We start from the raw sequence: 15,645 nt of genomic DNA on the forward strand, positions 1-15,645 counted from the left end.
CTTGGTGGAGATGGCATCATATGAATTAAAGCTTTTCCCTTCTATTTCTCTGGTAGTCCATGTTGACTGTATGTATTTGGATGTGTGTGTGTGTGTGTGTGTGTGTGTGTGTGTGTGTAAAAACTGGTCTAAAAAGAGAAGGAACAAATACCACCTCTGTAAAGGGAAACATTTTAAATAGAAATGTTTTCATGGCATGTGATTGAGGTTTATTAAGATTAGTAAAAACAGCTGTCACCTCCAGGAGTTGTGTGATGGGTGACTGCTGGTGGCTTTTCCCAAGGCCATGGAGGACTGATGTCACCTGTGGCTTTCCTATGTCATCTGACCCCATCCCTAAATACACACTCTGTGTCCCAGACTGGATGGTGTTCTTTACTTTCTTCCCACCAGGACCGCTAAGGAATCAACCCTTTAGGGAATTCTAGAATGCTAGAAACTGCCAACAAGGCCCAGGAAACCACAAGCTCTTTCCCATTCGTTGTAACAAGCTGGCCAATTAGCTTTTTAAGAAGATCTTCTCAGGCTCTGATCCCCTGGGGATCTCCTTAAACTACAGATTGTGATTCAGTAACACTAGGAAGAGACCTGAGATTCTGCCTTTCCAACATGCTCCTTGGTGATGCCAATGTCACATGTCCACAGACAACACTGAGAAACAAAGTAACAGTGGACAATTCAACACAAGTTTGTCTGTTTCAGCATCTAACACAGAATTTTCAGCAACAGTTTGGAAACAACAAAGAGGCATTTTTATTGTCAGGAAAATAAACAGCCAGGGCAGGGTTTTGTCTACACAGGCAGGCATCTCCTCTTGCTTTCCTCCTATGTTGAGGCAGGATGGAAGGGGGTCAATACTGTATGAGTTTCATTAGGCTGGTGGCTTTTCTCTCTCATGTCCTCCTGTATTTCTGTTATGTGTGAAGGACATAAACACGTTTTAGGAGGGATGACAGAGGCAGAAAGGGAATATGGCAGGAGCCTGAGCCCCCGAGTCAGACCTGGCACGTGGGCAGAGGCAGGCGCTGGCGGCCACTCTGTGTGTGGTGCGCAGGGTCACTTGGAAATCCCCCACGAACAGCCAGGAGGAGCTTGAGAGAGGAGTGGCATAAGACACTGCTGTAAACTACACTGATTTCCCAAAGGATTTTACAAGTGCTCACAAAAGTAGAAAGGATAATCTGAACTCTGTGGGTCCTTTATGAACAAGGAGATTATGGTTGGGCTTCGCCACAGCCTAAGGGTGCAGAACAACAGGGCTATTGTGGAGCCAGGCATTCATATTGAAGACAAAATATTAGCTGGGTGGTCCAGGATAATGAAGGCATTTATGACTCCGGCTAAGCATATGTATGTCAGACTGATCCACAGATTACTCGTACAGAGTCTGGGCTCACGAGGACTCCAGAAGGGTGAGACTGGCTGGGTATAGATTTGGGATAAAGGCATCAATGATCAAAGCGGCTCAGAAGGATGAAAGAGCTGTTTATCTGTGACCTGGGGATACAATGGAAAGAGGAATACCATTGCCCTGAAAATGGAGACTGGTTTCCAAGAGCATCCTTAAAAACTCTGAATTTTAGAGAAAATGGTCTCAATCCAGCACTCAGAGGGAAAACACACACCAGAAAAACAATGGACAGTATGAGGAGCTTGGGAAGCCAGGTGACCAGGTGGCCAGGGCACAGGTCCACAGTTGGGATCTGGGAAGACAAACTGTTGGGTTGGTTGGCTGTGACCTGGTAAGTGACCTTGGACTCTAAGGGTTAACTTGTAGTGTAGGGCTAATCTGTAGCCTTAAGAAATAACAGCTTTGTTTTAACACTATAGGTTAAGAGATAACAGCCTTATCCTATCAATCAAGGGATGTGATTAGTGTTTGATTGGATTGGGGCAAGAGCCTGTTTGAACTGTTTCCACCTGGGAACTATTCCTTCATTTTGTTCCCAGGTGATAATAAGACGATGTGGTCATCTATAAAAACTCTGTGTCCTGGCTGTTCGAGACCGCACTCTGGTCAAGGGTGTCAGTCCCGATCAATAGGTTTGCCTTACCTCTCATTGCAATAAACTTTGTTGTGACTGTCACTGGTGCCCATAGCATTCTGTTTCAGGAGTCGTGTGGATGCAACATTTGGTGCATTGGCTGGGAAAGTTAAAGGTCTGAAACAGGGCCCTTTCCTCGGATTGCTCTGCCGACCCCTGAAAGGAGGCTCAGGATTGGGAGAGGTAAGGATTGGGGTGCACCATTTGAATGACTCAAGAAGGGTGTGCCAGACGTTGCTATAGACCCAGAGTCAGGGTTCCTACCAGAACGCCAGTGGGTCCCATTTAGTTTGGTTTCTGTTAGAAAGGATCCTATTTTTATGTGGCGGCTGCCGCCTACTGGCCTTGAGATCTCGAACTTGTGTTCTCTTCGTGTCTTAATTATTTTCTTTCTGTTGATTGTGCATCCTTCTTGGTTTTGTCTTAATTGTTTTCTTTCTATTGATTGTGTGTCCTTCTCAGTTTTGCCTATCTTTGTCATGGGTCAAAATCAGAGTACCCCCACCCCTCTGAGTCTCATACTAACCCATTTCCAGGACTATGGGAAAGCTGCCTCAATTCTCGGCTTCCATGTCAAGAAGCCAGTCCTTCGAACTCTCTGCGAAGTGGAATGGACCAGCTTTCAGGTTGAATGGCCTCCGCAGGGGTCCTTTGACCTTACTCTGGTACATAAGGTTCATGCTATTGTCTATTCTAGGCACAAAGATCAAATCCCATACATTGAAGCATGGAGAACCCTCATCGAAAACCCTCCAGATTGGCTAAAACCTTTCCTTCCCCCTCACCTCCCTAAAGCACAGGTTTTGCCACTTAAAGGCTGTCCATTTGATAAGAATATTGATGGGGCTAAGCAGCCGCCCCCTTTACCATCTGCACCCGAGGAAGAATAAGAAACTTGTAAATGGCCCTATAGTTCTCGCCTGGAGAATACGGGTCAGGATGCTTCAGACCAGGAGGCAAGCCCAAGTCGGGACACTCCCCTGAGCCCATCTCACACCCGGTCAGGAACCTACTTCCATCCCCCCTCCCGCTGCCTTACCCCTTTAGCCAGGGCCACCCCTGCAGGGTGATGTCCAACCCTTTATGGTTTGTGTGCACTTTTCCACTAGCAACCTTTATAGTTGGAGGCTTCAGGGCCCCCCATTCTCAGAAGAACCCCAAGCACTAATTTCTCTCCTTGAAACTATGTTTGTGATCCATCAGCCAACCTGGGATAACTGCCAGCAGCTCTTGCATGTTCTCTTCACTACCGAGGAATGGGATGAAATCCGTCGAGAAGCCCAAAAATTGGTGATGGGGCCAAACAGGCATCCCACCAAGGAACCCACCTTACTCATGGAATTCTTTCCTTCCTTGCACCCTGAAGATTGGGATCCAAACACTCCTCACGGTAGGCGATCATTGACCCTATTTCGCCAGACTCTACTGGGAGGTCTCCGAGTGGCTACCCGCCGGCCCACAAACATATCTAAGGTAACTGAGGTAGTTCAGGGGACTGAGGAGAGCCCCTCAGCCTTCTTAGAAAGGCTCATGGAAGTGTACCATACCTTTACCCCTATTGACTCTGAGGCACCTGAAAATAGAGGGGCATTAAACCTGGCCTTTGTCTCACAGGCAGCCCCAGACATTCGGAAGAAATTGCAAAGATTAGATGGGTTCAAAGAGAAAAATTTATCTGAGTTAGTTGAAATAGTCCAAAAAGTTTTTAACAATAGGGATTCGCAGGAAGAGAGACCGACAAAAAAATTGACTCAGGTGGTAGTGGCCGTCCTGGATGCCTGTGAGGGAAGGGGACCCCAAGTGCCCAAAGAATTCTGGTCTGGCAAAAAGAAAAAAACAAAACAAAAACAAGTCAGTTGGGTTAGAGCGCCACTAGGAAAAAACCAATGTGCATATTGTAAGCAAGAGGGACACTGGAAAAAGGATTGCCCCAACTTAGCCCAGCGTAAAACTCAGCCACCCCAGGCGTCGATAATGAAAGTTGATTCCGACTGATGGGGCCACGCTTGGTGGCCCCTTCTGAGCTGTTGATTACTGTTAATGTAGGGGGCCAGCCTAAGACTTTCTTGGTGGACACTGGGGCAAATCAGTTCTAAAACAAGATCCTGGCCCCACCAGGCAAGGAGCAACCCTGGTGCAAGGAGCGACTGGGTCCCAAACTTGTAAATGAACCATTGAATGACAAGTAGATTTAGGCTGTAAAACTGTTACACATTCTTTCCTAATCATGCCTGAATGCCCCTACCCCGGATTACTGGGTAGAGACCTATTACATAAACTGCTTCTTTGAGATTCACTGAAGGGGGTATGCATGTTAAAATCGGCCAGGATGACCCAACAATAGTGATGGTGACTGTGCCACTTGGGGAAGAGGGCCTACTTACCCCGGTGCCCAATGAAAATGTTCACACAGTCAATCCCCTCCTTAAAAGTCTCCGGACAGACTTTCCCCAGGTATGGGTGGAGACCAATCCACCTGGACTGGTGATTCATCACGCCCCAATAATTGTGGAACTTAAGGTGTCCATGCTTCCGATAAGACTGAAACAATATTCTATGCCCTGGGAGGCTAGGTGGGGAATCCCTGTTCACATCAAGCATTTGCACGACTCGGGCATTCTGACCCCATGCAAGTCACCATGGAATACTCTACTTCTCCCTGTCCAAAAGTCTAACTCTTCCAATTTTCAGCCAGTTCAAGACCTGAGAGCAGTAAACGCCAGAGTAACCAGTGGCCTATTTAGCCAAAAGGCTAGACCCAGTTGCTTCTGGGTGGCCCACATGCATTCGACAGATTGCTGCCACCACGCTACTAGTCAAAGACGCAGATAAACTAACCCTGGGACAGACGTTGTCTGTTTAGGTGCCCCATGAAGTGGAGGCCTTACTGCGGGCTCCCCCAGAATGGTGGCTATCAAATGCTTGGATTACCCAGTATCAGGCATTGCTGCTCGACCAGCCCCAGATACCAGCCTGCAGCCTTAAACCCAGCTACTTTGCTGCCCGAAGGACTAGGTCCCCCTCTACATTTTTGCCTTCCCCGGGGAACCTCAGCCCAGCGCACAGAGCTCATTGCGCTAACTAAAGCCCTGAAATTCAGTAAAAACAAGTCAGTTAATATTTATACGGACAGCCGCTATACCTTTGCAACTGCACATGTGCATGGGTCCATCTATCAAGAGCGTGGCCTCCTCCTCACGGCGGAGGGCAAGGACATCAAAAATAAAGCCGAAATTCTAGACCTTCTAACAGCCATCTGGGAACCTGTGAGACTTGTGATCATGCACTCCCTGGGACCTCAAAAAGGCAACTCCCTAGAGGCAGTCGGAAACCGCCTGGCTGACCCGGCAACCCGGGAAGCTGCCTTAACTGAAAGTAAAAGTGCTTTGGCACTACTGATCTTGATAGGCCCCCTGCTTCTGCCGGAGCCCAATTACACTCCTAAAGATTTGGAGTGGATTTGAAGAAAAGGAGGAAGTATAATACCAGGACGAAATTGGTTTCAGGATCCTGAAGGTAAGATACTCTTACCCGTGGCACTTGGGCGACGCATGGTGTGTCTGCTCCACCAAGGGACTCATCGGGGAAAAACAAAGATGGCGAAATTGGTGCGGAAAAAGTTCAGGGTGCAAGGCCTGGGAAAAGAGATTGAGGAGATGGTTGAAAGATGTGTGAGTTGAGCCCAAGTAAATCAGGGTGCAAATAAGCTTTCAGAAGCTAAAAGAGAGGAACTGAGCCAGGCTGCTTTTGGGAAGTAGATTTTACTGAAATTAAACCAGGGAAATACAGATATAAATATCTGCTCGTTTTTGTGGACACCTTCTCCGGGTGGGTTAAGGCATTCCCCACGAAATCAGAAACAGCTCAGGTGACAGTTAAAAAATTATTAAATGAACTAATTACTAGATTTGGGCTGCCTCTGAGCATAGGATCGGACAATGGCCCGGCCTTCCCCGGCACAGGTATTGGAGGGTCTAGCTAGAGCATTGGGAATAGATTGGAAATTACATTGCGCATATAGACCCCAGAGCTCGGGTCAAGTAGAAAGGATGAATTGGACTCTAAAAGAGACCTTAACCAAATTGTCCCTTGAGACTGGCAAAAATTGGGTTGATGTTCTGCCTTTTGCCCTTTTGCGCACGCGTTGTACTCAAGGGATTGTCCCCTTACAAAATTTTATTTGGCAGACCTCCACCTACCTTGCCGAGGCTAGGGTCGACATAAAAGAACAGCTAGAACAGGACCACTTGTTGGCTTCACTCATGGCCCTGCATCTTGTACAAAAGGAAATAACTAAGGCCTTGAAAAAAGCCTTCACCCATCCTCCTGTTCTTCCCCACCCCTTTCAACCAGGAGACTGAGTTTGGGTCAAGAGGCATGAGCTCAAACCCTGGAGCAGTGCTGGAAAGGGCTGCACACCGTGATCCTGACTACACCAACGGCCATGAAGATAGACGGTGTCCGAACCTGGATTTGTCACTCTCAGGTTAAGAAAAACTGCGTGGAGGCAGAAATACCCAGGACTGATACGGGACCAGAGAATGAACAGTGATGGAAGGTCAAAAGGCACCCAGAGGATCCTTTAAAGATAAGACTGATGCAGGATTAATACTTGTCTGGGTTTGTATAATAAGCTTGGGAGACTGTGTGGAACTGCACCCTTTGTCTTTTTGGCCATACCAATGGGAACTCAGACACTGTCACAGGGAAGGTGGTAACGTCTAATGCCTCTCGTACTATGCTTTATTTCTTATTCGACCTGTGTGAACTTGTAGGAGAAGAATGGGGGTTGCAAACCTGGGCAAGAGCTCTCAGGAACATTGGGGAGAAAAATTGCGGATGTGGAAATAGGGCACTAGAGTGAAATTTGGCTAAGATGCAAATAGAAGAAATGAATGTGAAGGAGAGGGCCAATACCACTGTGCCAAATGGGGTTGTGAGACACTAGCCCCCTGGTTAACAGGACGGGACCTTGACACCCTAATTACTCTCCTTAGAACCCTGAACCCCCAATGTGAGGCCCAAGGAAAATGTAACCCAACACCAGCTCATCTATTTTCTCCTCATTCTGAGATACTGGGCACACTTGAGGCCTCCGAATGATGTCATTGTGCCCTTGGGGTTCACAACAAATTTTAACCCTAGGGGACCTCCAAGGGCAGGGTTGGCGCATAATGTCTCATGCCAACAATTCCGGAGCAATTTGAGACACTCTCAGTTTAGTAAGGAACAATCTTAGAGCCAGAGAATGTGCCAGGGAGGCCAGCAATAATTGGTATCACTCTTGGCCCCCCTGGCTCACATCACTGCTTACCACCATAGCTGGGCCACTACTATTGTTACTTCTTGGGTTAACTATTAGCCCATGCATTATCAATTGGTTAGTACAGTATGTCAAGAGGCAAGTTGGTAAATGATTAGGTTCAACTATGTCCCCTTAGTTCCTAATGAAGAATCAAGGGATTGATTCATGGACAAGAAAAGGGGGTTAACTTGTAGTGTAGGGCTAACCTGTAGCCTTAAGAAATAACAGCTTTGTTTTAACACTATAGGTTAAGAGATAACAGCCTTATCCTATCAATCAAGGGATGTGATTAGTGTTTGATTGGATTGGGGCAAGGGCCTGTTTGAACTGTTTCCACCTGGGAACTATTCCTTCATTCTGTTCCCAGGTGATAATAAGACGATGTGGTCAGGAGTTGTGGCAAGATGGCGGCTTAGGAGGATGCTGGGCTCACTGCACGTCCTGCTGATCACTTAGATTCCATCTACACCTGCCTAAATAACCCAGAAAACCGCCAGAGGATTAGCAGAACAGAGTCGCGGGAGCCAAACGCAGACGAGAGGCCCACGGAAGAGGGTAGGAAGGGCGGCGAGGCGGTGCGCGCTCCATGGACTGGCGGGAGGGAGCCGGGGCAGAGGGGCGGCTCGCCGGCCAAGCAGAGCCCCCGAGTCTGGCTTGCAAAAGCGGAGGGGCCGGGCGGACTGTGTTCCGACAGCAAGCGCGACTTAGCGTCTGGGAGGTCATAAGTTAACAGCTCTGCTCGGAAAGCGGGAAGGCTGGAGGACAAAGGGAGGGAGAGCTGCTGAGCCCCCTGACAACAGAGCTCAGTTTGGTGGGGAACAAAGGCGCTCGCCAGCGCCATCTCCCCCGCCCATCCCCCAGCCGAAATCCCAAAGGGAACCGGTTCCTGCCAGGGAACTTGCTCGCTCCGCGCAAACACCCAACTCTGCGCTTCGGCGGAGCCAAACCTCCGGCAGTGGATCTGACTCCCTCCCGCTGCCACAGGGCCCCTCCTGAAGTGGATCACCTAAGGAGAAGCGATCTAAGCCTGCCCCTCCTGCCCCCGAGCACCTTGCCTACCCACCCCAGCTAATACGCCAGATCCCCAGCATCACAAGCCTGGCAGGGTGCAAGTAGCCCAGATGAGCCACACCACCCCACAGTGAATCCCGCCCCTAGGAGAGGGGAAGAGAAGGCACACACCAGTCTGACTGTGGCCCCAGCGGTGGGCTGGGGGCAGACATCAGGTCTGACTGCGGCCCTGCCCACCAACTCCAGTTATACACCACAGCACAGGGGAAGTGCCCTGCAGGTCCTCACCACGCCAGGGACTGTCCAAAATGACCAAGCGGAAGAACTCCCCTCAGAAGAATCTCCAGGAAATAACAACAGCTAATGAGCTGATCAAAAAGGACTTAAATAACATAACAGAAAGTGAATTTAGAATAATAGTCATAAAATTAATCGCTGGGCTTGAAAACAGTATACAGGACAGCAGAGAATCTCTTGCTACAGAGATCAAGGGACTAAGGAACAGACACGAGGAGCTGAAAAACGCTTTAAATGAAATGCATAACAAAATGGAAACCACCACGGCTCGGCTTGAAGAGGCAGAGGAGAGAATAGGTGAACTAGAAGATAAAGTTATGGAAAAAGAGGAAGCTGAGAAAAAGAGAGATAAAAAAATCCAGGAGTATGAGGGAAAAATTAGAGAATTAAGTGATACACTAAAAAGAAATAATATATGCATAATTGGTATCCCAGAGGAGGAAGAGAGAGGGAAAGGTGCTGAAGGGGTACTTGAAGAAATAAAGCTGAGAACTTCCCTGAACTGGGGAAGGAAAAAGGCATTGAAATCCAAGAGGCACAGAGAACTCCCTTCAGACGTAACTTGAATCGATCTTCTGCACGACATATCATAGTGAAACTGGCAAAATACAAGGATAAAGAGAAAATTCTGAAAGCAGCAAGGGGTAAACGTGCCCTCACATATAAAGGGAGACCTATAAGACTTGTGACTGATCTCTCTTTTGAAACTTGGCAGGCCAGAAAGAATTGGCACGAGATTTTCAGGGTGCTAGACAGAAAAAATATGCAGCCAAGAATCCTTTATCCAGCAAGTCTGTCATTTAGAATAGAAGGAGAGATAAAGGTCTTCCCAAACAAACAAAAACTGAAGGAATTTGTCACCACTAAACCAGCCCTACAAGAGATCCTAAGGGGGACCCTGTGAGACAAAGTCCCAGAGACATCACTATAAGCATAAAACATACATCACAATGACTCTAAACCCGTATCTTTCTATAATAACACTGAATGTAAATGGATTAAATGCGCCAACCAAAAGACATAGGGCATCAGAATGGATAAAAAAACAAGACCCATCTATTTGCTGTCTACAAGAGACTCATTTTAGACCTGAGGACACCTTTAGATTGAGAGTGAGGGGATGGAGAACTATTTATCATGCGACTGGAAGCCAAAAGAAAGCTGGAGTAGCCATACTTATATCAGACAAACTAGACTTTAAATTAAAGGCTGTAACAAGAGATGAAGAAGGACATTATATAATAGTTACAGGGTCTATCCATCAGGAAGAGCTAACAATTATAAATGTCTATGCACCGAATACCAGAGCCCCCAAATATATAAAACAATTACTCATACACATAAGCAACCTTATTGATAAGAATGTGGTAATTGCAGGGGACTTTAATACACCACTTACAGAAATGGATAGATCATCTAGACACACGGTCAATAAAGAAACAAGGGCCCTGAATGAGACATTGGATCAGATGGACTTCACAGATATATTTAGAACTCTGCATCCCAAAGCAACAGAATATACTTTCTTCTCGAGTGCACATGGAACATTCTCCAAGATAGATCATATACTGGGTCGCAAAACAGCCCTTCATAAGTTTACAAGAATTGAAATTATACCATGCTTACTTTCAGACCACAATGCTATGAAGCTTGAAATCAACCACAGAAAAAAGTCTGGAAAACCTCCAAAAGCATGGAGGTTAAAGAACACCCTACTAACGAATGAGTGGGTCAACCAGGCAATTAGAGAAGAAATTAAAAAATATATGGAAACAAACGAAAATGAAAATACAACAATCCAAATGCTTTGGGACGCAGCGAAGGCAGTCCTGAGAGGAAAATACATTGCAATCCAGGCCTATCTCAAGAAACAAGAAAAATCCCAAATACAAAATCTAACAGCACACCTAAAGGAACTAGAAGCAGAACAGCAAAGGCAGCCTAAGCCCAGCAGAAGAAGAGAAATAATAAAGATCAGAGCAGAAATAAACAATATAGAAACTAAAAAAACTGTAGAGCAGATCAACGAAACCAAGAGTTGGTTTTTTGAAAAAATAAACAAAATTGACAAACCTCTAGCCAGGCTTCTCAAAAAGAAAAGGGAGATGACCCAAATAGATAAAATCATGAATGAAAATGGAATTATTACAACCAATCCCTCAGAGATACAAACAATTATCAGGGAATACTATGAAAAATTATATGCCAACAAATTGGACAACCTGGAAGAAATGGACAAATTCCTGAACACCCACACTCTTCCAAAACTCAATCAGGAGGAAATAGAAAGCTTGAACAGACCCATAACCAGTGAAGAAATTGAATCGGTTATCAAAAATCTCCCAACAAATAAGAGTCCAGGACCAGATGGCTTCCCAGGGGAGTTCTACCAGACGTTTAAAGCAGAGATAATACCTATCCTTCTCAAGCTATTCCAAGAAATAGAAAGGGAAGGAAAACTTCCAGACTCATTCTATGAAGCCAGTGTTACTTTGATTCCTAAACCAGACAGAGACCCAGTAAAAAAAGAGAACTACAGGCCAATATCCCTGATGAATATGGATGCAAAAATTCTCAATAAGATACTAGCAAATCGAATTCAACGGCATATAAAAAGAATTATTCACCATGATCAAGTGGGATTCATTCCTGGGATGCAGGGCTGGTTCAACATTCGCAAATCAATCAACGTGATACATCACATTAACAAAAAAAGAGAGAAGAACCATATGATCCTGTCAATCGATGCAGAAAAGGCCTTCGACAAAATCCAGCACCCTTTCTTAATAAAAACCCTTGAGAAAGTCGGGATAGAAGGAACATACTTAAAGATCATAAAAGCCATTTATGAAAAGCCCACAGCTAACATCATCCTCAACGGGGAAAACTGAAAGCTTTTTCCCTGAGATCAGGAACACGACAAGGATGCCCACTCTCACCGCTGCTGTTTAACATAGTGCTGGAAGTTCTAGCATCAGCAATCAGACAACAAAAGGAAATCAAAGGCATCAAAATTGGCAAAGATGAAGTCAAGCTTTCGCTTTTTGCAGATGACATGATATTATACATGGAAAATCCGATAGACTCCACCAAAAGTCTGCTAGAATTGATACATGAATTCAGCAAAGTTGCAGGATACAAAATCAATGTACAGAAATCAGTTGCATTCTTATACACTAACAATGAAGCAACAGAAAGACAAATAAAGAAACTGATCCCATTCACAATTGCACCAAGAAGCATAAAATACCTAGGAATAAATCTAACCAAATATGTAAAGGATCTATATGCTGAAAACTATAGAAAGCTTATGAAGGAAATTGAAGATTTAAAGAAATGGAAAGACATTCCCTGCTCATGGATTGGAAAAATAAATATTGTCAAAATGTCAATACTACCCAAAGCTATCTACACATTCAATGCAATCCCAATCAAAATTGCACCAGCATTCTTCTCGAAACTAGAACAAGCAATCCTAAAATTCATATGGAACCACAAAAGGCCCCGAATAGCCAAAGGAATTTTGAAGAAGAAGACCAAAGCAGGAGGCATCACAATCCCAGACTTTAGCCTCTACTACAAAGCTGTCATCATCAAGACAGCATGGTATTGGCACCAAAACAGACACATAGACCAATGGAATAGAATAGAAACCCCAGAACTAGACCCACAAAAGTATGGCCAACTCATCTTTGACAAAGCAGGAAAGAACATCCAATGGAAAAAAGACAGCCTCTTTAACAAATGGTGCTGGGAGAACTGGACAGCAACATGCAGAAGGTTGAAACTAGACCACTTTCTCACACCATTCACAAAAATAAACTCAAAATGGATAAAGGACCTAAATGTGAGACAGGAAACCATCAAAACCTTAGAGGAGAAAGCAGGAAAAGACCTCTCTGACCTCAGCCGTAGCAATCTCTTACTCGACACATCCCCAAAGGCAAGGGAATTAAAAGCAAAAGTGAATTACTGGGACCTTATGAAGATAAAAAGCTTCTGCACAGCAAAGGAAACAACCAACAAAACTAAAAGGCAACCAACGGAATGGGAAAAGATATTCGCAAATGACATATCGGACAAAGGGCTAGTATCCAAAATCTATAAAGAGCTCACCAAACTCCACACCCAAAAAACAAATAACCCAGTGAAGAAATGGGCAGAAAACATGAATAGACACTTCTCTAAAGAAGACATCCGGATGGCCAACAGGCACATGAAAAGATGTTCAGCGTCGCTCCTTATCAGGGAAATACAAATCAAAACCACACTCAGGTATCACCTCACGCCAGTCAGAGTGGCCAAAATGAACAAATCAGGAGACTATAGATGCTGGAGAGGATGTGGAGAAACGGGAACCCTCTTGCACTGTTGGTGGGAATGCAAATTGGTGCAGCCGCTCTGGAAAGCAGTGTGGAGGTTCCTCAGAAAATTAAAAATAGACCTACCCTATGACCCAGCAATAGCACTGCTAGGAATTTATCCAAGGGATACAGGAGTACTGATGCATAGGGCCACTTGTACCCCAATGTTCATAGCAGCACTCTCAACAATAGCCAAATTATGGAAAGAGCCGAAATGTCCATCAATTGATGAATGGATAAAGAAATTGTGGTTTATATACACAATGGAATATTACGTGGCAATGAGAAAAAATGAAATATGGCCTTTTGTAGCAACGTGGATGGAACTGGAGAGTGTGATGCTAAGTGAAATAAGCCATACAGAGAAAGACAGATACCATATGTTTTCACTCTTATGTGGATCCTGAGAAACTTAACAGGAACCCATGGGGGAGGGGAAGGAAAAAAAAAAAAAGAGGTTAGAATGGGAGAGAGCCAAAGCACAAGAGACTGTTAAAAACTGAGAACAAACTGAGGGTTGATGGGGGGTGGGAGGGAGGAGAGGGTGGGTGATGGGTATTGAGGAGGGCACCTTTTGGGATGAGCACTGGGTGTTGTATGGAAACCAATTTGTCAATAAATTTCAGAAAAAAAAAAAAAAAGACGATGTGGTCAGCTATAAAAACTCTGTGTCCTGGCTGTTCGAGACCGCACTCTGGTCAAGAGTGTCGGTCCCGATCGATAGGTTTGCCTTACCTCTCATTGCAATAAACTTTGTTGTGACTGTCACTGGTGCCCGTAGCATTCTGTTTCAGGAGTCGTGTAGATGCAACAGGACGAGTAATATTGCCTTTCATGTTCCTCATCTGCTGGGGACAGAGGTTGATTCTAGGTTCCAAAGTTGCCAGGCCTACAGCAGAATGCACCTCAAAAGACAAAGTTACTCCATTCCACTTTGCTACAAAAGACAATTTGGAAGCCTTGGTGGAACACCTCTCTAAGAATTCCAGATAAGGATTGGAATTTTCCAGAATAAAAATATCAAGTATGTCAGGTACCACACCCTTTTATCAGCCTGAGGAGGAAAAATTTTTTTACATTTATTTATCTATCTATCTACATGCCCAGTGCAGAGACCAACATGGGGCTCAGACTTCATGACCCCAAGATCAACACCTGTGCTGAGATCAAGAGTTGGATGCCAAACTGACTGAGCCATCCAGGCACGCCAGGAGAAAAAAATTTTTGTTAACAAACACCATCAGATGAGTTCTGACAATGTATATACCCATGAAATCATCACAATTATGATAATGAACGTCGACATCCTTCTCAAAAGTTCCCTGATGCCCTTATAATCCTTCTCTCAACTATCTTGTCACCAGGTAACTACTGGTCTGCTTTCTGTCAGTTTAAGTGAATTTTGCATCCCCTGCCATTCTATATATATGGAAACAGGATGTACAGTATGTGCAGTATGGCTTCTTTCACCATAATTTTAAGATTCAACTTTGTTTTGTGTATCAGTAGTTTGTTACTTTTGTTTGTTGAGTATTATTCCCTTATGGATATACTAAAACTTGTTTATCCATTCACTTGTTGATGAACATTTCAGTTTTGTACAGTTTACATCTCCTAGATTAAGTTTCTGTGAACATTCATGTTTGTATCTTTGCATGGACACATGCTCCCATTTCTCTGGGAATGGAAAACCTAGATCATATAGGAAGCATATAACTTTTTAAGAAATGGCCAAAGCATTTTCCCAAGTGGTTGTACTATTTACCAGTTCTATCAGCAGAGTGGGAGAGATCCAGTTTCTTCATATCCTTGCCAGTGCTCAGTGTGGTCAGTGTTTTTCACGTTAGCTGTACTTGTGGATTTGTAGTGGTGTCTCCATAGGATTTTCATTTGCATTTTAATGACCAATGATGTTGCACATCTTTTCATGCATTTATTTTGCCATTTTTAAACCTCTCTGGGGAAGTGCTTGTTCAAATTTTTGCCCTTAAAAAAAGAGCTTGAGATGTCTTAATATTGAATCACGAAATCTATTCTAGATACAAGTCTTCAGATACATTTTTTGAAAATATTTTCTCCCATTTTATGCCTCCTGGAGAATTTTTCAGAACCAAGAAGTTACAGTTTAGGAGGTAGATGGTAGTACCAGGCTGGTGTATTTCATTCTGGAGTCTCTGGCATTTTAGTAGCTGCTTCTGCTGCCAGACCTTCCTTTTGGTTCTCTCTCATCACAGTGACCTGGCAGCATCAGGTTACCTCCACTTAAAAACTGCAGGTTGGGGCGCCTGGGTGGCGCAGTCGGTTAAGCGTCCGACTTCAGCCAGGTCACGATCTCGCGGTCCGTGAGTTCGAGCCCCGCGTCAGGCTCTGGGCTGATGGCTCAGAGCCTGGAGCCTGTTTCCGATTCTGGGTCTCCCTCTCTCTCTGCCCCTCCCCCATTCATGCTCTGTCTCTCTCTGTCCCAAAAATAAATAAACGTTGAAAAAAAAATTTTTTTTAATTAAAAAAAAAAAACTGCATGTCAACACTGGCCTCCACAACTTACCCTCCACCTTATTTGAAGCAGTGATGCTCTCCTTCCACAATTTTCCTCCTTGTTTGGTAACACATAGGGGCATTTTTT

General features: G+C 44.8%; 1 long non-coding RNA gene across 1 annotated transcript; it reads right to left on the reverse strand.

Moving 5' to 3' along the window:
- Positions 1 to 3,767: 3,767 nt before the first annotated feature.
- Positions 3,768 to 13,857, reverse strand: LOC125161710 (uncharacterized). Its single transcript, XR_007150734.1, has 3 exons — positions 13,758 to 13,857; positions 5,577 to 5,680; positions 3,768 to 3,864 (listed from the first exon to the last, which is right to left on the reverse strand). It is a non-coding gene; the product is annotated as an uncharacterized LOC125161710 (long non-coding RNA).
- Positions 13,858 to 15,645: the final 1,788 nt, after the last annotated feature.

Source organism: Prionailurus viverrinus, chromosome A3 (assembly GCF_022837055.1).
Source record: "Prionailurus viverrinus isolate Anna chromosome A3, UM_Priviv_1.0, whole genome shotgun sequence".
In the NCBI taxonomy this organism is placed as follows: Eukaryota; Metazoa; Chordata; class Mammalia; order Carnivora; family Felidae; genus Prionailurus; species Prionailurus viverrinus.